This window comes from Hemicordylus capensis, chromosome 4, assembly GCF_027244095.1.
Source record: "Hemicordylus capensis ecotype Gifberg chromosome 4, rHemCap1.1.pri, whole genome shotgun sequence".
NCBI classification, from domain to species: domain Eukaryota; kingdom Metazoa; phylum Chordata; class Lepidosauria; order Squamata; family Cordylidae; genus Hemicordylus; species Hemicordylus capensis.
The window spans coordinates 63,130,011-63,148,388 of NC_069660.1; positions in this window are offsets into that span (position 1 = coordinate 63,130,011).

The window sequence follows — 18,378 nt, forward strand, 5'->3', positions numbered from 1 at the left end:
TAATGACAAAGAAGGTAGTTTCCTAAATACTCTGGACCTAAGCCATTCCACATGCAAAAGGTTCCAAGTTCCCTCCCTGGCATCTCCCAGATAAGTCTGAACGAGACTTCTGCCAGCAACCTTGAAGAAGTCACTGCTAGTCTGTGTAGACAATACTGAGCTAGATGAATCAAGGGTCTGTCTCGGTATAAGGCATCTTCCTATGTCCATATGTCTCTTTGTTATAAAGCCGTATAATTGTAATGGCTAATTTACATGACACTAATTAAAACATCAGATATTGCAGCATTTGGGGGGGAAAGGAAAATCTCTCTCAGTCACCATTGCAAGCAAAGACAAAGTAATCTGAGGAACAGATTATATAAGTGGATGTTGGGGAAAGGATATTTTTCAAAGAACTCCATCTATGTAGCCAGGTCAGTTTGCTTAATCTAACAGAACAGCTCTGCAAAGGATCACGCAGTAAGGCTATATAAAACCTGAACAATAATTACTTGGAAGTAAGTCCCACTGACTGAAATCAATGAGACTTACTTCTGAGTAAACATAGCACTGGGCTGAAAGCTAACTGGCTGCCAACCTGCTGAGTCCACTCCTCTGATGCCTTTGACTATTTCTCTCCTCTTTGAGACTAATCATTTGGTTACTTACTCATTCTCTATAAGCTGTTTGCAACCACTTATTAAGACAGGGAGCTTGCCAAAACTTGAAACATGAGTAAAAGAGAGAGTAGGAGCATGGCTTCTTCTGATAGTCAATTTACAGAAATTGGAGGTAGAGGATTAACTGCCATTGCCACACCCAGCTCAGTTTTCTGAGCAATTCCTTTCTATCCTCCATCCCTCAGCTCTGCAAATCTGAGCCCATGATAGACATAGGATGAACATAGGAATCTGCCTCATACGAGTCAGATCCTTGGTCCACCTAGCTCAGTATTGTCTATACCAGGCCTGCTCAACTTAGGCCCCCCAGATGTTTTTGGACTACAACTCCCACAATCCCCAGCCACAGTGGCCAATAGCCAGGGATTATGGGAGATGTAGGCCAACATCTGCAGGAGGGCTGAAGTTGAGCAGCCCTGGTCTATACTGAGCCCCTGGTGGCGCAGTGGTAAAACTGCCGCCCTGTAACCAGAAGGTTACAAGTTTGATCCTGACCAGGGGCTCAAGGTTGACTCAGCCTTCCATCCTTCCGAGGTCGGTAAAATGAGTACCCAGAATGTTGGTGGCAATATGCTAAATCATTGTAAACCGCTTAGAGAGCTCCGGCTATAGAGCGGTATATAAATGTAAGTGCTATTGCTATACTAACTGGCAGGGGCTCTCCAAGGTTTCAGGCAGGAGTCTCTCTCAGCCCTATCTTGGAGATGCCAGGGATTGAAAGAGGGACCTTCTGCATGCTAAGCAGATGCTCTGCCACAGGACTACTACAGCTGTTTGTCACCGACCCTGGAGCATGCACTCTCCCCACAATCCCCATGTGAATCTCCACTTCTGCTCTCAGTAAGTATATGCCAAGGGTGGTTCTGTCATATAAATCCACCAATCTCAGTATAGCCTGCTCTACTTGTAGCAGGGAACTCACATCTGTAACAGATGTCAGGTTCCCTCCCGCAAGTAGGATAAGGTATGCCAAGGTTGGTGGATTCATGTGAACAAAAGAACAGCCCTGCTGGATCAGGCCTAAGACCTATCTACTCCAGCATCCTGTTTCACACAGTGGCCCAGTAGATGCCTCTGGGCAAGAGGTGAGGATGTGTCCTCTCTCTTGTTGCTCCCCTACAACTGGTATTGAGAGGCATAAAGCTTCAGAGGTAGAGGAGGTCCATAACTAGCAGATTAGTAGCCATTGATGGGCCATTGATGTGTCACAAATGATCTTGGCAAATCAGAACCTACACCAGAAGCAGGACGTGTGTGTGGTCCCAGGGCTGCAGCACCTTGCAGCAATCTCAGGTGTGAACCCTGCCTTAGTTAGAAGTCACTGGCTTTAGACTCCTTCAGTCAATCAGTCTCTGTCTTTCTCCCACCTTCTCCTTGTTTCTATCTTTCCCTCTGGCAGTAGACACAGTGGAGCAGGGAGCTCTAGATTAGCCACTAGTACACGCATCTAGTTTGCATTAAGCACTGAGGCTTTGGAGAAGAAAGTTTAGATGCAGGGCTGCTCAACTTCGGCCCTTCTGCAGATGTTGACCTACGACTCCCATAATCCCTGGCTATTGGCCACTGTGGCTGGGGATTATGGGAACCGTAGTCCAAAAACAGATGGGGGTGCTATGTTGAGCAGGCCTGGTTTAGAGAAAGGGAATCAGCATTTGCATTTAAGAGAATAAATTAATGCCTGTTCTTTGTTTGGAGAGGGGGCAAGGTGTTCTTCAGCCCTCTGTGGCTGTCAGAACTATACTGGGATAGTCTAGATATCATCTAGATATCACAGAACATCTTTCACTGAAGATTTGAAAGAGTTCTGGAGCTGAGTTGTCTCTTTATAGGAGGTCATAATGTATACTTTTTAAAGAACCCATCTTAAATAGAGTTATTTGACAATTGTGTAACAAAGGCCCTCAGAGCGGGTGACCAACATTGCACTCACTTTCTTTCTCTCTGCATGCTTGGAAAGTTTATCCTTTTAATACGGTGAAGTATAAGATAGAAAACACCATGAGCTAAAATACAAAATAATCAGCAAGGCTGATGGATAAAAAAACTTGGGAGTTTTCATTCCAGAAATTATATTGCTACCAAATGTCAGTTTTGAATATACTAAGAAACTGAGGGAGACATTGCCCCTCTTTGTACATCACGCTAAACCAGAGGTGAACTCACCTATGGTTCATCCCCCATGATGTCCAGATTAAGCGCAGTTCCTGGACCCAACCATGGTTCTGATTTTGCCCACAAACCTGGGAATGAACCCTGGGTTTGTAGTGAGTCCCATCCACCCAACTGAGGATCCATCTCCTCCTCTATGTCCAGATTGGGATTTCACCCCAAACTGGAGTTAAGGGATGAAGCTCCTCCCACAGGCTGCCAGCCCATCGGCTGGGTCCTGCCAGGGTTGGAGGAAGCCCGCACAGCCAGTCTTTCCCACTTTGTCGGCCCCCAGACTTCAGATTGCGATTGTCTGGGAATATGTGGTGGGGGGATAGAGGCAGACCATGGTCTGCACATTGGATCCACAGTTTGCTGTTGTGTCCAAAGGGGGCCAGTCATTTGAAAAGCTCACAATACTTTCTTCAAACAGTAAACAGCTACTTTCCAGAATACCAGACATTTTCCCAGGTTAGAAGTACCAAGCTCTTGCCTGTGTTTGTTAATGTAACTTGGCTACAAAAGTCTTTTTAATAACAGCCCCATTAACCTCTTTGCTTGTCATGCAAGTTGGAATGCTTTCTGTGCCACAAGTCGAATAAAGAAATCTGACACTCATTCTTTAAGCAATTAGACTTTGTAAGATCAACGGTGTGCATTTCATTAAGGAAATGGATCCATCGGCCTCAGGAGTATCATAAGAATACTTCCTTGTAGTAGAAAAATGCACATGTTGACAAATGTAGGCACTCAAAATAGTTTTACAAACAGTTGTTTAAACGTGCTAGCAAAATTGGTAGCTGCATTTTTTAAAGATACAGCATTTGGTGTAAGTTGCTATTTCCCCGAATTAACTTTCATCAAGAAGCAGCAAATTATTTTACCTTTAGAGGATGTACTCGCATTCCAGAAGGGTAGTATATTAGTCTATTGCAGTGAAAATAACAAAGACACTTGTGCCAACTTAAAGAGAGAGCAGAACAGGCTGGGGAGTTGCCTCCATCCAGTTCATGTTCTGGCTGAGGTTTCCCTCACCCCACTCAGTTGTCACCACAGCAATCAGGGACCATCTTGTTCTGAAGGGAGGAGAGAAGGGAAAAGTGAGTCTAAAGAGCTCATGCTGAAGATCTTCGGCAAAGATCTAAACATGTTTCTTGATGAAGTTTTTATTGAAGTTTTTATGTAAACTGCTTTGGGAAGCTCACCTGAAAAGCAGTATATAAATGCCAGAAATAAAGACTTACTGTAGTACAGGTTTTCCATCTATAACCCACATTTCCTCCAAGGAACACAGAGAGGTGTACATGAGTATGTTTATACCCACAACAACCCTGTGAGGTAGGTTGGGCTGAGTGATAAGCAACTGGCCCATAGTCACCCAATGTGATAGATATAAGTTTATTTGGTACTCACCCAATGAGTTTCATGGCTGAATGGGGTTTTGAATTCAGATCTCCCTGATCCTAGTTGAACCCTCTAACCACTACACCACATCGCTCATATTACTGTGATGAATACCATGGCTATATAAGCCAGGGCCTTCTTAACCTACTGTAGTTGAAAACCTCATTTCTAAATAAACATGTCCTATTGGGACTAGTAAAACCACAGCACTGATGTAAAGGAGATTTATCTCTGCTTTACATTCACAGCTTCTAGTGACCCAGGGGGAGGTAGTAATGCTGGTTGCAGAGAGGATAGGTTATCAATACAGAGTATTGAATAGGAGCTGAATGAAATACTGGCTGCATTTGCACATAACATGAAACCGGAGGTTGCTGAACCCACAGTTAATTTTTTTAACTGTGAATAGCATCACAGATCTTCATCCAACTGCAGTCCAGCAACACCTGGTTTCAGGAGAGAGGAACCTCTCTCTCTCCCTCTCCCTGGTCCACTGAGTTTACATCCCAGCAACCTCCATAACACTCACATTGCCAGACTGCATCAGAGCAGCCATTGGGCATGATCTTCAAGGAGGTGTGTCGCGCACAATTGTGCCTTTTCAGAATGGGCCACCCATCCTCAGCAGGGAAAGGGCACTGAAATCCCTTTATATGCCATGCAAGCCCTTCATCTATCAGTGATTGTACCACGGCCCTCATAAGAGCCCCACAACAAAACCATCTCACACAAGCACAATTTCTGGAAGTGGGTAGATGCGGATGGGCACCATTTTTCTGTTACTCAAGGAAAGGAACATGATGACTTCCTATGAGGGGATATGTATATGAGGGAGGGCAAAGGATCCTGGGGTCTGGCCCACTGTGACCAAGGATGCACTTGTAATGGCTCACCCCAGCAAAGCAGTCCATTGAGACCAACCCACACTCCTGCCCCCATTGGTGTACCTGGGCAGGTCAGATGTGGAAGGAAGCACACTGTGGGGGTAGGCAAGGCAAAGTGAAACAAGCAGGAGGTCAGGAGTCAGAGAACAGTCCAGCAGATGCAGGCAAGCTAGAGTCAAAACAGGCAAAAGTGTCAGAAGCCAAAAATCAGTCCAGTAGGGATGTGCAAACAGGTTCGCCCCCGAACCTGTTCGAAGTCGAACTGAACACCCCACCCCGACACACACACACACACACACACACACACACACACACACACAATGGTTTGGGGGTTCACTGATTTTTTATTTTTTTAAAAAAATTAATTACATTTAGCCACTTCAGGGGGCTTCCTCTAGCCTGCCGTGGGGGGGGGGGGGTTCCGTGGAGGTTCCCCTCCCCCCGCCGGCCTTGTTTATCACCACTGTGGCTCATATAACCCTGGTTTTTGGCCATTCAGGCCTTGGTAAGCTGGCACAGCAGCCATGTTGCCTGCCACCACAGATGCACAAATGGCCTCTGCGAGGCCTGGCATGGCCCAGGGTCTCACAGAGGCCATTTGCACATGGATGGTGGCTATTTTTTTAAAATAGGTCTCGCAGAAGCCATTTGCACATGCCAGGCCTTGCAGAGGCCAATTGCCAATGCGCGGCAGCGGGGGAAATGGCCACTGTGCCAGCTTACCAAGGCCCAAACGGGCCAAAAAAACAGGGTTATACAGGCCGAGGCAGTGATAAATCAGGCTGGTGGGGGGAGGGGGAACCTTCGTGGACACCCCCCACCCCGTGGCCTAGAGGAAGCCCCCCAAAGGGGCTAAAGGTAATATTTTTTTAAGAAAAAAAATCCACACACACACCCCAGAACCGGGGGTGGTTTCTAAGGGGTGCCTGACTGAACTGGTCCGGTCAGGTCTGAGTCCGGTCCAGACTCGAACCAGGCCAGCCAGTTCTGTGCATATCCCTACAGTCGAGCAGGAACAGGAGCAACAAAGTTGCTTCAACAAATGGTGGAAGCAAAAAGAGAACCAGCACTGCAGCCCCACCCAAGCCTGGGTTGTCTTAAAGGGGCTGTACCCTATATCTTGAACACTGGCTGTGACGCAGCTGAGTGGCTGCTGGTGGGGATTGGGGTGCTTCAGGTTCATCCTTCGACAGAGGACCCAGGCAAGAGTGTGTTGAGGCTCCTGGGGAGAATTAGGAATTTTAAAAATGCCAACAGGTGCCTTATAGCAAGTAAAATTATTGGTCCATCTAGCTCAGTATTGCCTACACTAACTAGCAGCAGCTCTCCAAGGTTTCAGACTGAAGTCTTGCCCATCCCTAAACTGAGCCCTACCTGGGATTGCTGACAGGGACTGAACCTGGGAGGAGAGTTGTAGTCTGCAGGTGCTGGTCTGCAGGTGCTGGCATTTCCATTGGTAGGGGTGAGGGCCCCTCAAAGCTTGCCTTGTTCTATGACTCCTCTGGGTCAGAGTCAGGCTCAGGGGTCCAAACCACTTCACCTCGAGAGCCCATGGTGTCCAGCTCAGGCTCCTGACCCATTTGTCCTGGGACTCTTCTGTGTCAGACTCGGGGTGCATGACACCCATGTCGGCTTGCCACCCAGGGATTAGCCCTCTTATGAGAGGGCCAGTCTACTGGGGAGGGCCTTAGGCTCAAAAACCTTCAGTCTTCAATAGGACTGTGCACTCATGAGCTGAGCCATCATAAAAAGGGGCCCCCGCTTGTGTGGGTCCCTGTTCTCTCGGGTTAATGATAGCACTTTTGCACAGCGATCCCCTCCTCTCTAGGGCAGCCTTTGACTGTATATGTCCTGATGGGCAACCAGATTGGCAGAGGGCCCGCTTGGATTGATTCCTTGGAGCAGTCACCAAGACTGGGAGATAGAGATGTGCGTGAACCGGTCCAGAGGCCATGACAGAGGCCTCCAAACTCATTCAAATGTGGCCCAGTCTGGCGGTCCAGCAGTCCAGCATCGATGGGGTGGTTCTTTAAGGGCAGGGGGGTTGCACTTACCCCTCCCACCGCTTTTCCCCAGCCGACGCTCCAGTTTTTGGAAATGATTTTTGGGCGGCAGTGTTCCTCCCTGCCGCCCCTGCCCCCATTGTTTGCCAGAAATACTGGAAGTAGCAATGGCGCGTGCACCTGCCATACATGTCACACATTGCGTGCACATGCAACATGCGACGTGCGCGGCGGGCGCGCACAGCAGGGGGCACACATGCCATTGCTACTTCCGGTATTTCCGGCAAACAATGAGGACTGGGGCGGCAGGGAGGAACGCTGCCACCCCAAAATCATTTCCAAAAAAATGGAGCGCTGGCAGGGGAAAAGCGGTAGGATGGGTAAGTGCAAACCCCCTGCCCTTAAAGGGAGACTCCTGCTGATGCCAGACCGCACCTCCATGGTTCTGTGCGCATCCCTACTGGGAGAGGTGTTGCTGGGGTAAACATCCCCACAGCTTGCTTGTGTGGAGCAATCAGACTGGGCAACATCAGCTGTCCAGCCCGCATGCATGTGTCCATGGCCTAACACTCTCGTGAGAGAATGGTCTGTGGGAGAAAGGCTTTCATCACACATTATTAGTGATTCTGCTCGATCCCCCTGTCCCCCTGGATAGTTCTTCTCATGAGAGAGTGGTGTGCTCAGGAGCAGCATACATCCTCGTCACATATGAGGAATCTCTCCTTTTACTGGAGGCTATGCTGCACTTCCTGGACAGTTCTTCTCACGTCTAAGCCTAGGGACCATACACATTAACCTAAGGGGAAGGGGCTGGGCTTCCCTTCCCCAACATTATCTTACAAAATGTAGACCTAAACCATTCAAGAATTCCTGGGTGGGGCTGCCTTTTACACCTGACCCCAGTTATCTCCACCAAGCCATATGTTACATTCCCAGCATTCTAATGGGGTTGCCGAGTTTATGGTGCCACCGCAGCTTCATGTGCTTGTGATTGTACATCTTTATAACTTCATTTTCAGAGAGCAAAGTACATAGTGCCCATTTTGCCATCTCGTCTCCTTTATCTCCTGATTGCAAGTAGGAGGAAACAAGGGACAGAGTGGAGAAAGGACATGTCCCCATGTGACGTTCCTGTTTGACAGGCTTACAAGCTTGGGATGGGACGTGGTGGCATCCCTGTTGCTGGGCAACTGCTTTATTAGACTGGAGACAAGAGGTGGGACAAGTGCTCAGAGAAGAGGGCAGCAAGAAGCCCCACAGGGATGGAGTGGGCATAATCCCAGGTGGGTCTAGGCCAACCTCTCTATGATTACAGATCCTGAAACAGTACAAAACTGCGGTTATGGTGGTGTCCACATTTGGATGTATCACTGCCACCTCAAAATCTCAGGTTGGGGCAGAGAAACTCACTACAAACCAAAGGTTCAAATTGGAATGCGGCGTGGAAAACTGCAGATTGCTTTTGCCACAAAACCGTGGTTTCATGCATTCGGGTGTACACAAATTCTAACCTCTGCCCCATTTAACTGCAGTTTGGGGTTACATGCAAATGAGGCCTTGTATCTGGGTTTCCTGGTTATTTTTTATTTTAGTGTCTCTAAGCCTTGTCATTCTCTAAGCTCTTGTCAACTGCCTTCCACAGTTTCCGTTATAACAGAAATTACTATTCACAGAAAAGTTAGATAGGCAGGTTAAGCCATTCTTTTCAAGTGTTGCAGGATCTTTGGGTGAAAGGTCCAAGGGAGGTCCTGCATGTGACTGATGCAAGGTCTCTCCAAACTTTTCTCCCTCCCTTTAATAGAACTGGCCTCTCTCTAGCTGACTGCCTCATTTTTCTCTTTGGCTAGACACCATGTGGAAAGTTCCCTGGGTTATTTCCACTTGATTACAGCAGCATCTGTCAACAATGACAAAACTACAGCTAGAGTTAGTTGTGGAAGGGCAGTTTAAATCTGTTCATTGCCCTCTTGATGGGCTGAGACATTTGGTGTTTTAGGACATACCCTTTAGGCTAAGAAGCATATTCTGAAGCATATTTTCTCTCCCTCACCTCCCCGCTAATAACTTTGTTTTCTTCCTTAACACAGGATATATCTTGAGCCACAGACCACTCCAAGATTTACAGAATTGGGAAAGGGTGAAATGTTCACAACAACCTTTTCAGGATGAACTTCTCTTGGAAAAGAACACTGATATCTTACAGTGTTTTCATAAATACTGTAAGATGTCATACATTTCACAATATCTTGAACCTCATTTTTTCATAAAACATGGTGCTGCACTACTCAGAAGTCCACACGTGGCCACAGGGCTTCACCCAGCAGCCTGCATGTGGTGGTGGGACACACATGGCTACAGTGTAGACCACTCTACCCTCCTCGAACGAAAAGCAGAAGAATATAAAATGTATAAATACATAAATATGATTTAGTTTAGTTAGTTAGTTAGTTAGATTTATATGTCGCCCTACGCCCATAGGACTCAGGGCGGCTTACAAGCAATAACATACACAGCAACACAATTTCATAAAAATATATCTTACATAACCTCATAAACCACAACCCCATACAATGCTCATTCCACATGACATAATAACCATGGATTACAAGATCACTCTATGACCAGCTATCTCAGCGACCGAACACCCAGCGGAACATTTCAGTCTTACATGCCTTACAAAAGGCCAACAGATCATAGAGAGCTCTGATATTATCCAGGATAATAGGGATATCTATATATATAATTCTCCAAGGTTCACCCGTGGCTGATCCCATGCATGGCAACTCTCGCGATAGTTCGCAAGCAGAAGCACCGTGGTGATTGGGCAGTGGAGATTCCATATGCAGATAGGAGGAGGAACCGGTAAGAGCAGAAGCACCATGGTGATTGGGCAGTGGGAATTCCATATGCAGGTAGGAAGGAGGAGCCTGTGGCACCGTGCTGATTGGGCAGTGGGGATTCCATATGCAGACAGCCGGAAGGAGCCTGTGATGGTTAAGGACAGTTGGAATGCAACTTTTACTGGTTGGAAGATATTCTTGATTGTAGAGGAGAGGAATCTATATATATTAAAGGATACTGGACAGGGTTCTGCAAACAGAGGGGTCATGAGGAAGGAAAGAGCCCCTTCAGGAGAAGGAGGCTGCTGTTGTGTGAATTAGATGAGGTAACAAGATGAACAATATCTGTTAGCTCAGGAAGGGAGAAAGGGGGGAAGGGAGAGGAAGAAAGATAGAGGGGAAGAGCAAGTGGAGGAGAGAGGATGAGAGAAAAAGAAGGGAGAGCAAGTGGAGGAGAGAGGAGGAGAGAAAAAGAGGGGAAGAGAGAAAGAAGGAAGGGCAAGGGATGGCCCAAGCCTATCAATGACCTGAGGTGAACAAGTGGCCATGGCAGCAGCTGAAGCAAGGAAGGACCCAGTCAACCACTGCTGCTGTTTGGGGCTACCAAGGCCATTGGCAGAAAGAGCTACCATGGCGATCGCGGCAGCGAGGAAGGGCCTGGTCAACTGCTGCTGCTGCTCCTGTGGGGAGGAGCAGGAGCAGGACTTGGGTGAGGGTGGTGAGGTCTCTGGGGATAAGGAGCTGCAGCTTGGCCAATAGGCACCACAATGCTGCAGCCATGACCAAGAGGGGTGAGGGGGATGGGAGCAATGGGATGGAGGAGAAGGAGTGGGAGTGTGGCTCAGGTGAGGGTGGAGAGATCTCTGAGGTGAGGGGGCTGTGGCAGGGGGTGAGGGGAGCAATCAAGTACTAGTGCGCAGATGCTCTGCACGAGTTAAGCTAGTATATTAATATTTTAATTAGGATTATTCATCTTTTGGCTTGTGTTTTTTCTCTCTGTGAAAAATAAATATCAAACTGATGGATCTATATAGATATTTTTACTAATTTTTATTGCATCTGTCACCTGGGTTCTATCAACAAACAGTGATGCAGTAATATTTTGAAAACTGAATGCCATAAAGATGCCACTGGAAGCCTACAGGCAGGAGTTGAGGGCATTTCCTCTCTCCTGCTGTTACTCCCCTGCAACTGGTACTCAGAGGCATCTTGCCTTTGAGGCTGGAGGTGGCCTATAGCTCTCCGGCAACTAGTAGCCATTGATAGACTTCTCCTCCATGAAATTATCCAAACCCCTCTTAAAGCCATCCATGTTGTTAGCTGTCACCACATCTTGTGACAAAGAATTCCACAAGTTGATTATGCGTTGTGTGAAAAAGTACCTCCGTTTGTTAGTCCTAAACTTCGTGGCAATCAATTTCATGGGATGACCCCTGGTTCTAGTGTTATGTGAGAGGGAGTGCTTTGTCTAGGGTATTGCTGAAGTATCTATTTGAATAGAACCACATGGCCGGAAGGAAATTCTCACTTCCCTCTAATCCCTCGTTGCCTCTTAAGTTTGTCTCTTTCGACCTCTGCTTGATTCACAATTTCATTATCAATAGGCCAACTGCTTGAAAAATTCTCAGGCATGTTTCATGACCTGGCCGCTATTGCTGCTTATGATGTGTTAATTTCTATCTTGGATACTGTCAGTAGGTGGAAATGCAATGAATAGTGATATGTCACTGTGTTCCTTTAGCAGCACAGTGACATCACATGTGTGGGAGAAACTGTCTTGCTCTTAGTGTTTTGTGTGGTTTAAAAAAAACAAACAACTTTATACAAATTCTTCTTTTTCATTTTAATGTTCACAGCTTTGCCAGAGCTGTTGCCTGGAGCAGAGCTGTATCTCAGTATTTGTATTTATGTAGTAATTTTAAAAATGCATATCACATCCTTCCATCTTGAAAAGGTGCCCATGGTGGCTTACGCTGATAAAGGATTTAAAATATCAAAAATACCAGCTAGGGATGTGCAGAATCGGTTTGAATGTGAACCGGTCCACCGTGAGTTTGGTTTGAGCAGTTTGATCACTGGCCCAGCCAGTGGGTTCAACCAAACCAGTTCGGGGACCCACAGTTTGGTCCAAATTCGTTTTGAATTTGGACCGAACTATGGCAAACAGTCTGTGCATACCCCTATACTCAGCCTTCCCTCCCTGTCACTTCCCACCACATTCCCAAGGGGAAAAAGATTTTTCTTGGTAAGCAGATGAGGAGGCAGGGAGGACCCACTCCCACAGAACTCTCCTTAGTTGCAAATGACACCCGTACACATGCTATAAGTATAGGACTTAGGTTTTGCTTAGGAAAGATTGGAGATTAGGAGGAAAAGAGGGAACCACTTGAGCTCTTCAAGCATTCCTATCATATGCCTGAAAACATCCCTTGAGCTAGAACAAAAATAGAACCCATCTCTCTGATGCCTGGTTTCTATATGAAGGATTTAAAAAATTATTATTAGTTAATTTCCCCCCGCCACCTGCAATCTAAAGTGAGACAGTCCAGACACAAGTTTATCTTTTCTGCTGTTTGTGAAAATTCGGCCAATGTGTGTTGTGAGGAGGATTCCCTGAAAGATTGTAAGCATGCTGACTCATGAGGCTAAAGAGAGAAGAGTATAACAAGCAGCACAGCACACAATTCAACCACCTATCCTATTAATTGAAACTGAGATTGTAGGGGAGAAACAGCAGGAAAAGGTGCATGCTTTCTATTGTTGCTTGTGGGCTTCCCAGAAACAGGGCCGGCCTAAGGATTGGGGGTGCCCCAGGCAAAGCCTGGCTTTGATGCCCCCCTGCCCCTTCACTCACATGGTTGGGCACCTCCAATTGAGCAGGCAATTCCCATCACCCACCCTGGCCAGTTGATTGGCGGGCTATGACAGTGTGTGCACCCACCTGCCATCACTCATCACTCAGCTAGCTGTGGCTGGATGGATGGCAAATGTGACCCAAGCTGTCGCCACCCCTCCCTGCTTGGTGCCCTTGGCAACTGCCTAGTTTACTTAGCAGGCAGGCCAGACCTGCCCAGAAATGTCTGGCTAGCAATGTGGTAAAGAGGATGTTAGATCATATATGCCTTGGCCTGATCTATCTTATGTTCTCATGAAAGACCCAATTCTAGGGACACATTTTAGGTACACTTTCTATATATACCACCTATAGCTTATTCTATGGGGCTAGTCTCACAACCAGGAGAAATCAGGCTAAGGAAGCCTAGCCCAATTTCTCCTGGTTGTCTGATGCCATGGGAGCCACGTGGCTCCTGGCAGCAAATCACCCAAACTACCCCTCCCCTTAAACAAGGTTAGCGGAGTGAGTGCTCAGCTAACTCTGTTTAGTTGATAGTGTGCTGCCACGCTGCAGATCTCCGCCATGGCAACACACGAGGAGACCCCCGCCAGGAGGCTAAAACAAGCCTCCTGGTCTCAGGGTTCTTTCCAGAACGGCTCGCGCTTGGCATCCTGGGACTTCCAGGGGCCAAGTGGCCCCCGATCCCCGCAGCCCTCACCGGCTCTGTGACACAGCCAATAGTAGTGTGGGCAGCCAATCCAGACACCCAGGGCTTGGAGGCTGTTCATGTGCAGGGAGAGCGTGCTAAGCCTGCTCTCCACGCACAAATCCTCCTGGCACTTCACACTGGCCGTGTGAAGCACCTCTATATATATATCACCTACAACTTATTTACTCCAGGGTAACTCTTTTTTGAAAAGTGAGAGTGATCTGGGGCTGTAGGAGTCTATAGCTACCAAGCAAAACAAACAAAACATAAAAATGTGGGAGAGAAAACTAATAACATTATAGTTACAGGGTTGGCAGATACTACACAGGTAATCTCATCCAGCTTCCTATCACCTTGCCCAAATCTCACTATCCAATTAAACCTGCTTTCATGATGAAAAGAAAAACAAGAATATAAAACAAACTATTATTAGTTGAAAATGCATCAATTTTCATTGTTACAGTCCAAGACCAGCCAAGTCCAAAATGTAGCATTTAATGAATGGAGAGCAAGAAGGGCCAAGATGCCTATAGCCATGTGTTATTTAAAATGAAATTTTAAATGTTTTTTAAATTTTTAAAGTTTTTAAAGTTTTTAAAGTTTTAAATGTTATTTAAAGTGACACTATCATATCTATTTCTAAAGTGCTTTGTCCGTTTGTGAATATCCCAGAAGTCTGAATCAGGGAAGGGATAGAAAGGTAGGAGAGGCCCTTCCTTGCCCCGTCACTGTGTCACAGTCAAGTGGTGATAGGATGACAGCATTGCACTGTAGTTAAAAAGATGACAAAAAGCAAGAGGGCTGCCAACAAAACAAAACAAGAACAAAAGCAGGAATTGTCTGAGGGCAGTAGACAATTTGCTTGAAAAAAAATGAGCCTGATATGTTTTGAGACTAACCAGTTTCTGAAGGGATAGGACAGAAACATCTTTGGAAAAATACTCCTAAAGACTGTTTCTCAACTGCAAGACTGAGAGGAGAGGAGAGCTGGTCTTGTGGCAGCAAGCATGACTTGTCCCCTTAGCTAAGCAGGGTCCACCCTGGTTGCATATGAATGGGAGACTTGATGTATGAGCACTGTAAGATATGCCCCTTAGAGAATGGAGCCGCTCTAGGAAGAGCATCTAGGTTCCAAGTTCCCTGCCTAGCTTCTCCAAGATAGGGCTGAGAGAGATTCCTGCCTGCAACCTTGGAGAAGCTGCTGCCAGTTTGTGAAGACAATACTGAGCTAGATAGACCAATGGTCTGGCTCAGTATATGGCAGCTTCATATGTCCCTCTAACTGTTTATCAACTAAATAAAAAGTAAAGCAACCCAGTAAGTGAGCATAGGTTCTCTGACACATTTTCCCCTCACCTTGTGTATCACCCCAGCCACATCCTCCAGACCTTTCCTAGGAACATAGGAACTGCCTTATATAGAGTCAGACCATGGCACTGGTCCATATAGCTCAGTATTATACACTCAGACAGCAGGGTTTCAGATTAGGGTCTTTCCTCACCCTAGGCTGGGGATGCTGCCAGGAATTGAACCTGGGACTTGCTGCTTGCAAAGCAGGTGCTCTCCCACTGAGCAATGGCTCCATCTCTTAATGAGTACATTGTGTTTCTCTATGTGTATTCCTACATGTCTCCTGATTTTAGTGTACTATACCACACTCGCTTGATCTAATTGGTAACTCAGTCTTCCAAAATCTAAGGAGCATGCTCAGGCTCCTGCAGGAAAACATTGCAATGTTTTAGAGTGTAGCCAAAATTCTGCATGTTGGGGAGCTTTTGGATCTTGCAAAAGCCGCCTAAACTGGCAAACCTTGAGATACACTACCACCAGGACCACAACACCAGAGGATTGTTATGCCAGTGCACCGATTCCTAGAGATGTGATCGCCTGGGGGGGGAAGCAGAAATTGCCGGGGGGGGCAGTTCTTTTCCATGTTTTTTAATTTCCCTCCCCCCAAAAAAGAAAATATTTGGATTATGAAATATTTTATTTTCCAATTATGAATAAAATGTTTAAGCAAAGATGTTCAAATATATTCATATAAGAAAAGGTGTTCTGAGCTTTACTCACTTCTTGCTTGCTTCAGTTTCTTCTGAAACAAGTACGATGTATGAAATAATTTGGTCTGTGTTTAGAAATACACGAGATGAGGCAATAAACTAATGTGAAAAGGTAAAGAAGCTTATCTCAATCCACACAAACCTTCAGTTTTCAGATATCCATGACAATGATCAAAATGAAGGATCAGAAGAAGCAGAAACTGTTGATAGTGATAGCTCAGAAAATGAGACTGATTAGACAGTTTCATGTGACAAAAACTTGTATTCAATAAGCCTTGTATATTTTCTAGCTTTTCCCTATTTTTCTGTAAATGAGTGCTTTCCGTATTTGCTTGACACTGGAGGAGATTAAGTCCAAAACACATAATAACTTTCTGTGTTTTACTATAAGGTTATTGTGACTTAGATACAGTGCAGTACCCTGCTGATCTAGAATTATGGTGCATACAACTCAAAGACTGTTCTCACAAGCAGCCTCACTCAAGCTAGGGCAGCCCAGCCTGGGTTAGGCTGCTCATGTACAACACCAGGGTCTGCTGCACAGATCCCAGAGCTGCCCACCACCTGACCCAACTTTTTACGCTTTTACCGAGGGTAAGGGTGTGAGCGCACCATTAAGCCTTTTACCAAGGTTAAGGATGTGAGTGCGCCCTTAACCCTAGTTTCAAGGTTGTGTTCAAGGTCTTGGCCTTGCTTGCAACCCAAGTTGATCCACAGAGATGGTTGCCTAGATCACCTATCGCATGGGGGTATCTCCCAATGCACTGTGGGATACATGAAGACCAGGATGATCTGTGCTGCAAGGAACAGTGCAGATAATGTGGAAGTGTGCTCCACACTTCCTACCACCATTGAAGGATCAACTGGAGGGAAATATGTTTGACACTTCCCCGCACCCAACCACCCTCCCGCCTCCCAGTTGTATGGATAGCTGTTCATTTTGTGCATCGCTAAACCACAGCCCCACTTCTCCCAAGCTTGCAGAACTCCATGGCTCTGAAGAAGTGTGTCATTGCTGCAGCAATGAGCTCACATTAGGATTAATGGAAGGTTCACTGCTGTAGCAATGACACAATCGTGAATAGCGACGGAGCCTCTGCAAGTTTCATGAAAGAGATATTGAGGATGCACAGAATGAGCACGTGTCCTGCTCTTGGATAGGTGGGGAGCTGTGCTGTATGCAGCCAGTTTCTTCTTTTTTAGCTTTAAATTTTTGTCTGCTTCTCATAAACTGGCAAGCGCCAAGAGATGCTGGATTCCTCTGAGTTCAGCAGTTTGTAGTCCATTTGTAACAAAAGTAAATTCAATTAGTACATTTATTTGTACTAATACTTATTAACTATACTTCTAAATGTAATATACTAAACATGATCAATGTTATGAGCAAAGCATCTTATATATAATACATTTTATGTTCCAAAAGAAACCAAGTGACTTTAGGTCCGCAAAGGCTGCTAAAAAGGAGAGTGTTGCAGATATTTCCATTTTTTTTCTCAAATTGGGGGAGGAAATGGGGGGAAACAGTCTTCTCCCATTGCTTTGAAATTTCTGGAAATTTTACATCTCTACTCATTTCATAGGGATAACTCTGCCACCAGAGGCCCCAATCAAAAAATCATTGTGATATGGCATTAAAAAAAAAGAATACATTTGTCTGTGTACAAAACTGCTCTTCAGTGAGTACCTAGGGATACTTGAAGGACTCCCAGGTGTACTCAGAGCCTCCCTTCCTCCCCACTACTGAAAGTGAAGGACTCTGCACTGCCTCATGCCTCAATGACAGAGAGGGGGTCAGATTAGTGAGTCAGAGGGCTAGGGGGTCAAGTCATTGGCCATTCCTTCTCTCTACTGCTCTGACACTATCCCTTTGATATGTAGATTGCTACTCTCAGGGACTTCCTTCTTTCCTACCTCTCTCTCACTTCCTCTCTTCCTTCTTCTTCTCCCTATCACACATGCTCGGCTCTCTCTCTGCATCCAGCTAGCTAGCTAGATTAGAGATTCTATCTCTCCACCTTCCTATCTAGAATGGAGTTCTCCAATAAAGACTCCTCATATTGATTTGAAACTATGAACTGGCTCCAAGTCTTCTAAGAGGAGAGGAAGGATTGTGATAGGGAGACCCTTACTTACTGTCTCTACTGCCTATGCCCCTAGTGGTCATTGGGATAGTTGGTACAAAAGGTCAATGCACTGGAACTCCATCTCCAAAAATTGCTTATGAATAATTTAGTGTGGATGTGAGCCAGTGTCTGTCTCCATAACTGTAATGCTTAAATTTGTGTTTCTATGTATAAATATGTAGACACGCACTTCAATGTAAGCCAGTGATTGGAGAAGCCTGTCTCATCACTGTAACAGGGTACCTGAACTGAACATTTGTGACAGAAGGGGCACACTTTTTTAAAGGGGTTGGGAACCACTCCTGGGTCGTGCATCATTCTAGTGCTGGCATTTCCTGCAAACAAGAATTTCAATGCTTGGAATAGAATTCTCCCCCCTGCTCTTTATCAAATCCACAATATAGTTAATCAGAAGTGAAGAAATACATTCCTAACCTTTACATTTTATATACATGGACCTCTACCTACTGTGGCAGTCGGGGTGGGAGGGGGAAGATGAAGAGACTTTTGAAAGTGCAAGCTTGCTCTCTAGGGTGCTTCAGCTGATGAGGATTCTATTTGCAAAGAAAATCAACTTTGGAAATCATTGAGAGAATGATCTTTTTTTCTTTTTCTGGTGCTGCCTACCAGGTGATTGATCTTGTCCATATGGAGCATCAGCTCACTGCATTCTGTAATATAATTTTGCGTATATTACTTGTCTTTGTAT